At 47.9% G+C, this 12,090-nt stretch overlaps 2 long non-coding RNA genes across 3 annotated transcripts in view; one reads left to right on the top strand and one right to left on the bottom strand.

Annotated features, from left to right (window-relative positions):
* The first annotated feature begins 173 nt into the window (after window positions 1-173).
* Window positions 174-9,292, top strand: LOC116086382. 2 transcript variants are annotated; one of them, XR_004116900.1, is made up of 3 exons: window positions 174-431; window positions 4,004-4,141; window positions 8,956-9,292. It is a non-coding gene; the product is annotated as an uncharacterized LOC116086382 (long non-coding RNA). The 2 variants fall into 2 exon arrangements; XR_004116901.1 differs by having other exon boundaries at window positions 187-262.
* A 555-nt stretch (window positions 9,293-9,847) lies between these two features.
* LOC116086381 overlaps window positions 9,848-12,090 on the bottom strand; it is an 8,777-nt gene continuing 6,534 nt past the window's right edge. Inside the window, exon 3 of the long non-coding RNA XR_004116899.1 lies at window positions 9,848-9,872. This is a non-coding gene — a long non-coding RNA (uncharacterized LOC116086381). The remainder of the gene's footprint in view (window positions 9,873-12,090) is intronic.

The raw sequence follows: 12,090 nt of genomic DNA, 5'->3' as shown, positions 1-12,090 counted from the left end.
GGGAATGGGGAGAAAAGGGGAAGGGGGAAGGGGAGAGAGTGGGAGCAAGAAGGCATGAGAAAGAGAGTGGAGGGGGCAAGCAGCCCCTTTTATAGTGAGTCAGGGATACCTGACTGTTGCCAGGTAACTGTGGGGCGGAGCTTAGACAAAATGCTAACACCAACCATCTCCTTCCTCGGCCCTGCATTCAGATGGTACTCCTGCTGTGTTCCATGAGCTGTGACCTCCATGAATGTTACTTGCCTTGCTGCCTTACTCCGGGGTGAGAGTGGGGCTCCTCTGCCGCAAACCGCACTCGCCCATTGCTCACGCTCCCTGTGGAAAGCTCTTAACGACTTCTGTCATGTCTGTGTGCTCCCTCTCTAGTAAGCACTGAAAGCAAAAACTCCAGGCCAAAGGCTCCTGGAAGGAGGTTGTCAGGGAACCATGAGGTAGGAGAGCAAAGTTGAAACCTGTTAAAACATTCATGGCAGTTCCATTGCCTCCTGGTGTCTCCTTACTTCCCACCTCCTCAAGGTGGATAGCCACGGGGGGTGGGGGGGAGGGCGGTACAGGAGGGGGGCCGGCGCAGAGGATCTGTGTCAAGAATCAGGAGAGGGGTCTTTGGTTTTTAATTGGCTCTGTGGCTTGTGGCCGCTCCTTCTTTTCTCAGCCTCAGTTTCCCAGCCATGGAATGGAAAAAGTAGGCAGGATTTCTGTCTACCTTCCAACTCTAACACTTTGTAATTTTCTGCATTTCATACAGCTATCACATACTGGAGAAGAGGCTCAGTTCCCATGACTTGTTGGGCAAAGCACACAGCATACGATGCTCCAGGCCCCAAGTTTACTCACCAGCCTTTGGCCTTGGAGCCCTTTCCGGAGTTTCATCTTTAAAACATTTAGCATCTTAAGTACCAGACTGTAGCTGCACAAAATAGGAAAATCTCTTTAGGAAATGGTCAAAGCCCCCCTGGAGCCGGGGAAAGCATTGCCTCAGACGAAAAGGACTTTTCCAGTGGGCATAGAAATCAGCAGTATTGTGTCTGCTGGTGCTGTCTGTCCAGATGGTTCAGGATGAATCTTGCCTACTCAGATCCTTGGCTCTGGGCAGTTCTTTTCCATCCGATGTTGGTCTTAATGATGAATGTAGGTTGTCTGAGTCTTCTGGCCCCAGCTGCCCCAGAAACCAGGCTTAAGAATCACTTCCAAGTTCATCTGTGGACTGTCTGGCTTTTAAATGCTTCCTCCAGAGACAAAAGCTCATAAAATGCTGTCTCTGCAACTTATTCTTAGAGATCAGCGTGCTGTTCTTGTTGGATGCCCTATGTGTCCAGGGGCAGAATGAGCCAGGTAGGGTTGCAGAGAGGTCAAGGGGAAGGCAACCTGGTATCCTAAAGGTTGCCAGTTACAGTAAAATTTCTGCTATCCTCTTGAGGTAGGAGTTTCCACACCAGCCAACCAGCTCAACAGCTTGCGGATGCCCGCTAGGGAGCCAGAACTGCGGATGAATTGCTACATTGTTTTATTTATTTATTTTTACTATTTCAAAGAACAACAAAAAGCCCTAACCTCGTTGGGGGCAGGGCGGAACTGGCCAGCTTCCTGGGGTTTCTCACTTTCTGAAACCCAGACTTATTCCTTGAGCAATACTTAAAGAGTGGCTGAGAAAGGGCCATATGTCTGAGTGAAGTCCTGAGAGCATCTTGTCAGGCCTCAGTCCTGTCTTGTCCTCTCAGTGTCTGTGTCTGAGACTCTCCAACCCTACTCCTTCATTCCTCTGTCCCCTCCCCTCCCACCTCATCCCTGATCCTGCCCCATCCCATCCCTGTCTCACAACCGCCCCTCCCATCTGCTGTCCCGTACCCCTCCCCGCTCCTCCCACCTCAACTCGATGCTTCTGATTATTCAGAGCTTTGTCTGCAGCAGGGACAAGCAGAGAGAGGTAAGAGCTGCCCCAACCCTCGTCTGCAGCAGCACTGCCTGCCTTCCTAAGCATCCCAGGCTAGACCAAGTGCAAATTTTCCAGTTTAATGATGTCAGGGCTCAGTCACTAGACTGGAAATAGCTTTTTCCCCTCCAGAGGCCACTACAGAGAAGGCTGAGTTGATTGAGTGATTGAGTTTTGGCAATAGGATTTCACTGTGTAGCGCCCAAGCTGAGTCAGTTGTTTAAAGGCTCGGAGCACTTACTAGCTGGAATTTTCCATAGGAAATTTTACTAAAATAAAGTAGAAAATAAACAAAACTGTGGTGGCGCACGCCTTTAATCCCAGCACTTGGGAGGCAGAGGCAGGCGGATTTCTGAGTTCAAGGCCAGCCTGGTCTACAGAGTGAGTTCCAGGACAGCCTGGGCTATAATAGAGAAACCCTGTCTCGAAAAACCAAAAAATAAACAAAACAAAAGTAAAAAACAAACAAACAAAAAACTTAGATATGACAGAACTTGTAGCATACAGATTTTTTAATAAGATGCAAAACACGTGTAAAAAGACTAAAGCATGCATTTTAAGGCTCCACAAGCTTGTAACCTAGTACTGTGCTGTGTTATGGGGCAGCCATTAGCCTCTTGTTCTTGAGCATCCGATGTGGTTAATATGACTTGAGGTTCTGCAAGGATAAACGACACACTGCACTTTAAAGATCTACTACAAATGAATGAGCGGGAGGGAGCAGCTGGCCAGATACCTCAGCAGGGAAAGGCACTTACCCCGAGCCTGACCCTGATGGTCTGGGTTCAATTCCCAGGAAGGAGAGAACTGATTCCCACAAGCTGTCTTATCACACTCAGGCTGTGGCTTATCACGCTCGTACACGCGCGCGCACGCACACACACACACACACACACACACACCACTGCAAAACACCATCCGTTCTTAAAAGTCCTCTATGACATCATATTATCGTATGGCTGAGATTATGTTTGGGAGTAAATAAATGCAACATTAGAGTTACTTTCATTCCACCCCCCACACCACCCCATCTTTAAGGTAGCTATGAAAAGGTTATAATTCCTGGGGTGACACAGATCATTTTCCTACTAGACAGCCCTAAGCTGGAGAAACTGAGCTAACATTTTAGTGTCCTCACCCCATTTGTTTGTATAGACTTGAGAAGTTCAGCTTCAGATTAAAACCTAAGTGTGACTCTTCAGGGCTACCATACACAATTACAAAGGTTGATAGGGCAGGCAATATGGAATGTGGCCCTCAACCCAGCCTTTGGGACTCAAGCAGGGCACAGTCATCTCTGGAAAGAGTTAAGTACAGAGGCCTCTTTTATCCCTACCCCAGGGTCCTGCCAGGGCGCCTTTGGTTAGGGATTCTCTTAGTGGTGAGATGACCCTAGTGCCTATGCTGACCCACCTGCTGCTCAGTGATGTGCCCCAGCATAGAGGATAAAGAGAAATGTGTGTCTCCTCCACACTTCTTTCTGCTGGTACCCTACAGTAAGGCACCGTGGGCATTGCTGTGAGCATTGCTGTGGGCATCGCTGTGGGCATAGCCATGAGCATCACCGTAGGCATCACTGTGGGCATCATTGTGGGCATTGCTGTTGTTGCTGTTTTCATTTGGGCTCGTGGTTATCATCATTCATAACTCTGACCTCTCATATCTCGTATCTCTTCCATTCCAGCTCAGCCGAACCACAGACAGTATTTTCCAAAGACAAAGCGAGAGTCACTGACATCCAGTTTACATAGCCTGTCCCCATTTATGGTCTTTTGACTTAGAATTATTCAACTTTATGATGGTGCAAAAGCAAAAAGCATGCCTACTCAACCGTCCTGTTTCTTCCTCTCAGGGAGTAATTCCATTAATTACTGGTATTTGGTATTTGGACTGTCCCCAAAGGACCATGTGTTCAAGGCTTAGCCCTAACCCATAATGTTATTGGACAGTCATGGAACCATTAAGAGCTGGGATCTAATGGGGGGGGGGGTCCTAAAGTCATTAGACCTTCCATGGGGGAACAATGAGATCCCAAGCTCCTTCCTCTTTCTCTCTTTTGCTCTTTGTCTGCAGGATGAGTAAGACGGTCTATCCTCTGCAGAATGAGTGAGGTGGTCTATCCTACCACCACAGGCATAAAAGCAATAGGCCAATTGATCCTGGACCTCCATTGGCCTCCAAGCCATGACCCCCAGATAACTGCTTTTCTTGGTAAGTTGGTCATCTCAGGTATTTGTCAGAGACAGGAAGCCGGTTATTAGAGTATTCGACACTCCGTGACGAGATGGGCTCAGTATTTGGTGGTTTTCTCCACTGTCAGCTACTGGAAATGTTCAGAGACAGATTAAGACAGGTTGTCTTAAGCAAAGGCATTGGGTAGGTACCCAATGAACTTTCATTTGAGGATATTTCCAAGCTATTATAACAACGGCATCATCACCATGTGATTCTATTACAAATGCAGGAGCACTCCCATCTGTCAGTTAGGGTCTCTTCAGGAGAGAAATGTCCCTGTAAACCAGGGTTTTTCTGAAGCATTCTCCCTCTCGTGTGTGTGTGTGTGTGTGTGTGTGTGTGTGTGTGTGTGTGTGTGTGTGTGTGTATGTATGCTAGGGCTCAGTCCTATGGTCTTGTACATGCAAGGCAAGGACTCTATCCCTGAGGTTCATCCCTTGTCAAGGCTGACTTGTAACAAGGACAGGTTAGAATATAGAGTATAGGATAGCCCAAAGCAGAGCTTGGGACCCCAGGGCTAGTGACAATGAGCTGTGCAGGGCCAGGATGCTCTGGGAGGAGGGGAACACTCTGACTAAGGTGACATCACAGGGGTGGAGCTGGAGAAGTAAACCTGAGCATCTTCCCTCCTTCCTCCTAACTAATGAGGCTCTCCGCAGACCCCAGAGGTCCTGCTGCTGAAGTTCTTATCGAAGCAGAAGGCAGGGTGGGACGAGGGAACATCCCCAGAAGCAAAGGTGGCTATACTTTACCAACCCACTGATGTCCTCAGTCGACAACAGTCCTGTCTGTCTTGCAGGACTGTGTGGGCACAGTGGACGGGATGCCAGCCCCAATTCCTCAGCCCTGTCTGGGTTTCTGGCCTGGGGGATTCGGAGGCTCCATCTGCTGGTGTGTGCTGTATTTGTATGCATGGATGGTATTCTGAAGGTATAGCTCCTGTCTTACTAGCCCTGAGGCTCCACCCCAGGGCCTCTGTCCCTCTGGTCTTGCAGAGCTGGTCCACCATGCAATCAGACTGCTTCTTTTGAATCTTGTCCTCATTCCCACCAACCCTAGTTGTCTTCTTTATCTCACTTTATTCCTCTGTCTGTCCTCTCTCACTACCGTTTCTGCTATGGGGTTCAGTCTGAGGAAATCCTTTTTGGAAGAACTCTCTCTCCTTAAATGAATTTTCAGTTGTCTAGTTCAGTCTCACTGGAAAATTCAGCGAGTACCCAGGCCAAACACACCAGAGGACACACATGAGAGGGAGGAGGACTTTGTTCACTTTCGGTTTCAGAGTTCAGTCATGATTTCTTGACTCCATGTCCTTGGCCAGAACATGGCATGTGTGAGGAGATTCGTCATCTCATAGAGGACAGGAAGCAGAGAGAGAGAGAGGACACAGGGACATACAGAACCTTCAAGGTCCCACTTCACTGACCCCCGCCCCCTCCAACTAGGGGCCCACTTCCTAAAAGTTTCTAGAACTTCCCCCAAATAATTCCAACAGCTGAAGACCATACATTCAACATGAGCCTGCGGGGTTATTTATATTCAGCCATAACATTCCACAGGGCCAGCAACAAATCTATTTTCTTCCCTCCCATCCCCTCTTTCTTTTACTCCCTGCCCCCGCTTCTTCCTCCCCAGCCCCTTCTCTTTTTCCTTTGAAGGAATTCCACCATTGAGCCCAGGTTGGCCTTATGATTTTCCTGCTTCAGTCTCCCAAGTGCTAGGACTTTGGGCATGCACTATTATACCTGCTTGGCAAATCTATCTTGAATAGCATCCCTTCAGTAAGAACAGAATACATTAATCAGTATAGAGATTCAATTGTCTAAGCTGTGTTAGGGTCCATGAATCACTGAAGAGTGATACCTCAGGCTCAAATAATAGGCAAAGGCAAAGAATGTTTATTCGTGCAAGCAGGGGCCCCATTCCATCGAGTGAGAAGGACCCTGACTGAATTTGAAGATTCTGTTTTTAAAGCCAAAAAGAGGAACATTAGGAAAGGGTAGGTGATCTGTATCCTGATTGGTGGGTTCTATCTCCGGAGGTCTGGGTGATGCTATGGTTCAGGCTATTCTTGCTTCATGCCAAGGAACAGTAGCTCAGTCCCTCGGGGCTGTAAGCTTGCTTAACTGTCCTTTTACAAGCTGAGGAGAGATTCCTTTTACATAAGCCTGCTGTTGTTCCAGTAACTGACTTGCCCCATTCTGGGAGTAGAAACTCAGGCCTGGTCTCCTGAACAGCTAGTTTGCAAACTATCATGGAGTCAGCCTGGCTCAGGCCAATTCACTCTTTTCAGCTGGATGAGGTGGCACACACTTTTGATCCCAGCACTTGGCAGGCAGATTTCTGTGAGTTTGATGCCAGTCTGGTCTATGTGCTCACTCTAGGCCAGGGTTATACAGTGAGATCTAGTCTCAGAAAGAAAAGAAGAAAGGAAGGAAGAAAGAAAGAAAGAAGGAGGAGGGGGGAGGGAGAGAGAGAGAAAGGAGAAAAACAAGCGCACACACACACACATACACACAAACACACACACACACACATACACACCCCACAAACAAAAAACAAAAGAACAACCAAAACACCTTCCATTCTGGGAATACTGTCTCAGTCGGTGTTTCCCAAGGAAGATGGAGCTGGCATTCATGAGGAATTGATATCTGTGGAAAGATCCTTGGGTCAGGATCCCAAGTCTCCCTGCCAAGGTGACAGAGAGACTGCCAAGGGCAGCTCAGAGCCTCTGAAGTGCTCCTGGGTGAGAACCTGGCGAGCCGGTCCCACTGAGCCCCTGGCTTGGAGGCCTTGGCTTGTTTCTGCCTGACCTCACTCTCCAGTACACCCTTGGCTTTCCCTCGTGTCCTTTGGAAGCTGCTTCCCTGGGATGGGACTCCATGCTCCACCCATTCCCAAACCCTCGCTTCTCCAATTTCCAGCAAAATACTTTCTCTCACAGCAGAACTGACTGGCAAAATCCAGCTTCAACCACTGGTATGCCCAGGGGAATCTGGATATAGCACAGTAAACTCTTAAAAGACACTCACCCCCTATTTTCTAGCTCATCCCTATGAAATGGAGCCCTCTGGTCTTCCCACTGCCAACTACTACTGGGCTCGTTGAGAGCCTGTTATTAAGGATACTCTTCTGATACAGTAACCTCTAGCAGAAAGAATGCAAAATGACAGCATGCCCAAGATGCTGTCTCAATGGCAGAACATGAGAAGGATACCCCGGTTACAAGCAACCTGAACTTCCTGTGGACCTAACAGGAGATGGCTGAGACACACCCCCAAGGACACAGGAAGAGATGGTTCTGCTCGTGAAGTGCTTGCCGAGCAAGCACGAGGACCTGAGTTCAGATATTGAGCACTCAAATAAACTCCAGACACTGTTGGCTTCTCTGGAACTCCAGGGAAGAGGACAGGGACAGACAGATCCCTGGAGTTGCCTGGCAAGCCAGTCTAGCTAATCAGCAAGGTCCAAATATGGTAAGAGACCTCATCTCAGGAAATAAGCTGGAGCGTGATAGAAGATGCCTTATGTTGGCCTTTGCCCCGCCCCCAACATGTATACACATGGGACACATATGAAGTCAAAGCAGGGTCTAGGAGGCCCTGGGTTCAATTCCTACCACAGGGGGGTGGGGCTGGGGGAACAGCAACAAAACAAAAACCAAACAAACAAAAAGGCAAATCAACAGCAAGAATGCAAAAGTCTGGTTGCCCCATTATGGGTTTGTCTGCCATCCCTGGGATATGTGTTGTCTTCTATGTCTCCTTCGCTCTCCTGGTTCTCCCCACCTGTGCCAGACACTCTGTGTCTACTGACAACTGAACAATAAACTCATGAAAACTTAAGACTACCTTGTCTCAAACTGCCACAGGTTGACTCCCCTGCCTACACATCCTGAGACAGTGAGACCAGGATTGTAAATATTTGCTCTGATGTTTCCCTCTCTGCTCAGCTGAAGCCAGTCTGCTGTGTGTTGGAAGAGTCCTTACAGTTGTTGGTTCCTCCCAGGTTACTTTCCACCCTCCCAGTCTAAGGGCCAGCCTTAAACACATCAAACAAATCAGGGCCTGCTGCAAGAACAGTAACAATGTTTCATTTGTGGCTGTCTTACAACAATGTCTCAGTTGTGGAGAGAGAGAGAGAGAGAGAGAGAGAGAGAGAGAGAGAGAGAGAGAGAGAGAGAGAGAGAGAGAGAGAGAGAGAGAGAGAGAAGCATTAAGGATATGTTTGTAGAGCAGGTATGGTAAGGTAGGAGGGGTACCTTTGCTGACCCATGCTGAGGCATCCCTTCCCCCTGAGGTGCCAGTCATACTATGAGTTTAGTATAAAATAGAGTTTATTTAGGGCATGGGAAGAGGAGTTGGGAAAGAAGTAGACAGAATAGGGGAGGGAAGAGGAGAGGAGAGTAGGGGGAAGGGAGAGAAAGGGCAGGGAGAGTAAGAGATCGAGGAGGGAGTAAACAGCCCCCTTTATAGTAAGCCAGGCTTACCTGGCTGTTGCCAGGTAACTGTGGGGCGGAGCCTAGAAGGAATGTTAACAGTCTCCACTCAGGGCATGATGATGATACAGTTGTATAATTCTACATATAGGGCTAAGTCCACCCAGGTCGCCAAAAGGGGCTCAGAGTGGCCTTTTTCTTCTTGAAGTGGGATTCTAAAGGTTCCAGAGAAGAACATTCCATCCTTCAGGGAAGCTTTTTTCTTTTTTTAAGTAGAGAGGTAAACAACTCAAAATAGATTCAGGAAGTCCCTGAAACTGACCAGATTCACTGGGTCCCTCCCTTTTAGAGTTAGCGGTCAAAGCTGCAAAAACAAACAAACAAGGAACAACATTCTCAGACAAGCCAAACTGCCAAGACTCTGAAGCCAGACCAGCTGCCTGGAAGAAGCAGAAACCAGCTGATCTGCCCTGAAGAGGTTTAGACCAACTAAGTCACTTAGAAAGGACACTCGCCCACCTGTTGAGCTGCCTGCAGGCTGTGCTGTGAGCTCCAGAGTCCCAGCTTTGTGAGCTGTCAGTCATGTTGGGGTGGGCTTTGGTGATGCAGCTGTCTCTGAGCTATTTCTGTTCCTGTGAGTAATCCCTCACCCATCTTCCGGTAAGTCACCACAATAAAATCACTGGTTAACCAAGTTGGACTTTGGTGGTATGCATATTTGTCGTGGGATCCTTATCTGGGGTGAGCAGATGTGTGTTGCGTCTCCCCAAGAAAAGTTTAATCTCATGACAGAGGTAAGCCCCAGGGCCATCTAACAAGGTGGTTTACACAGAGTTGATTGTTCTATGTCTCTCCAGAGGACTTGGCATGGACACGGGTAGAGCATGGGTGTGAATGCCAGGTAAACAATCCCTCTTCACAGAGATGCTGCTCCTGCCTCCCAGCTGATGCACAAGTGAAGGATGCATTAGGAAGTGAGGTATTCCTGATGTGCGACTGTGGAGACACGGGTAGCTCACAGGTCTGCCCCAACTGAGATGAGAGGCCCCTGGGGGATGAACAAGAGGGTGTCGAAGCCGAACAGTGTAAACGTCTTTCCATGGTTACTAGGGCACAAAGGGGACACAGGCCAGAACTCTGATGAACGAGTCTGTGTGGAGTGTGACCTCAAAGGCCAGATTTGTTGGAAGTCACCACTCACCTCTGATATCTGTTTACACACTGGTTGAAAGGACTAGATTTCTGTTCCTCTCACATTGTAATAGCCTGAAATAGAACAGTGAGAGACAGCAAATGCTTTCTCTTGTCCAGGGGAGTTAGAAAATGGAAATAAAAATGCATCTTATACCATCATCAGTTAAATAGGTGTTTAAGTAATTGCCGACACACAGAAGGAAGCTGCTTGGGTTTCCCCGGTTGCTACTGACACAGGCCTCAACTTCATAATTCGGACTGATGTTTTCTCTTCTTTCTTCTTTTTTTGTGCACAATCTCTCTTAATTTTTAGAGCACTCTATTCTGGTCTGGTGGTCCCTGTGAGGACACACTAAGGGCACTTCCAAACCCCATAATCCTGAGCCTTAAAAAGGATCCGGGATGGGGGGGGACTGATCAAAGGAGATCTGTGGGTTTATGACCTCCCCTCTGAGGCTCTCTCCCCTCTCCCTGACAGTTTTATAGAAGTCTTTCTTCTCAGCTTCATCCAGATCAAAGACTTGGATGCAAGGGTCTCCTCAACCCCCACTTGTCAGGGGAGGAAGGAATTACCCCTGAATTAAAATCTTAAGTAAAGTGGGTTTACCCACCTCCTTGGGGGTGGGGTAGAGGGAGGAGACCAAACTCACAGAAGCAGGCAAGAGAAGGACAGAGGTTAAATTCTGGGCTGACCTTTCTCTTTCTCCCTGCAGCTTGCCCCCTCCTTTCTTCCAACCCTGCCTGGTCCCTCCTTCTCCCCCACTCCTTCTGGTCTCTAGCTTCCAAACAGAAAGTCTTTGAACTTTTGCACACAATGTCAGTTAACATCGACAAACTGCTATGTGTATAAACCTCCCTATCTATCCCACCCTGCTCTGTCCCAGCCACGAGAATGCTAAGCTACAGTCCCCACTGTCAGGGACACTGGAAGCTTTGTCTAGACCCTAAGAGTGAGCTGTAGGTATGAGCTGCAGGGTTCAGGTCACAGCCTGGCTCACTCATTAACTCTTTCACTACTACCTCTGCCTTCTTTCCCTTGGCACAGCATAACTTAGGTCTGGTTGGGATAAGGCATGTCAAACAAGTTTCCTGGATGTGCTTCCTGGGAGCTGGAACTGCCTTCATCCTGGGATGCTCTGTGAACACTTTTGATGCAAAAACAAAACAAAACAAAAAACACAAAACTGGGGGCTGAAGTGGAAGCATAGGGAATTCTGGGACCATTCCCTGACCCACACTCAGGCCAATTCAAAACAGCAGACTCTGTAGGGGTGTTGACAGAGGTAGAACACACAAGTCTCCCAAGTTATGAAATCTTATTTGAAAAAAACTTGGAAATCACCCAAAGACATGCCTGACATGGTAGAGAAGAATCTATAGAAAAGCAAGACCAACTTTGTTTCCCAGAGTCACCGCCGAATCAGGGACCATCATGAGATTTCAGCCTCCCAAAAAAAGATAAAATGGGAGGATCTTGAGTCTGGGGCCAGTCTGGCTACACAGTGAGATTCTGTCCTAAAACACACACACACACACACACACACACACACACACACACACACACAAACTAAAATAGAGAAGTTAAACAAAAATAAAAAATCAAGGAGAATGGGCTGGGTATGAGACTTACATGGTAGAGTGCTTATCTAACACACAAAGCCCAGAGTCTGACCCACAGCAACACAAACTAGGATGGTGGCATATACCTGTAACTCCAGCACTCAGAAGGGAGGGCAAAAAAATAAAATAAAATAAAAAGATCAGGAGCGTTTTTTGGTACATAGGAAGTTTGAGGCAAGTTAAGCCTGTGCTATAACAAGTCTCAACAATAAAAAGTGCCTTCTACTCTACGGGGCTGCCTTAGGCTACTCGAAGAGGAGGTTAAAGAGGGAGGTTTTGTTCCCTCTCAACTACTAACCTAACATAGACTTGATAGGGTTTAGATGACAATAGGTTTGAAGAGTTGCTTTGGGAGAACTTGTCCCAGGCATATTGCCCCAAACTACAAGCTTTAGGGCCACTTCAGTGCTTCGCCTCCTCCTTCCTGTGCATTCTGGTCCTGTGTGTCCCTCCATCCCCAGCACCTCAGTTTCTTTGTTTGTTTTTTGTTTGTTTGTTTTTGAGACAGGGTTTCTCTGTATAGCCCTGGCTGTCCTGGAACTCACTCTGTAGCTCAGGCTGGCCCCAAAGTACCCCAGTTTCTAAAAAGATCCTCTGCTGCTATCAATTCCAGCTGCCCCTCTGCACTTCCTCCCTCCTTCTCTCTCTCTCTCTCTCTCTCTCTCTCTCT

The sequence above is a fragment of the Mastomys coucha genome, unplaced genomic scaffold (genome assembly GCF_008632895.1).
Source record: "Mastomys coucha isolate ucsf_1 unplaced genomic scaffold, UCSF_Mcou_1 pScaffold12, whole genome shotgun sequence".
Classification (NCBI taxonomy): Eukaryota; Metazoa; Chordata; class Mammalia; order Rodentia; family Muridae; genus Mastomys; species Mastomys coucha.
The sequence above is the reverse complement of the archived record's forward strand: the minus strand, read 5'-3'. Positions and strand labels throughout refer to the sequence as shown.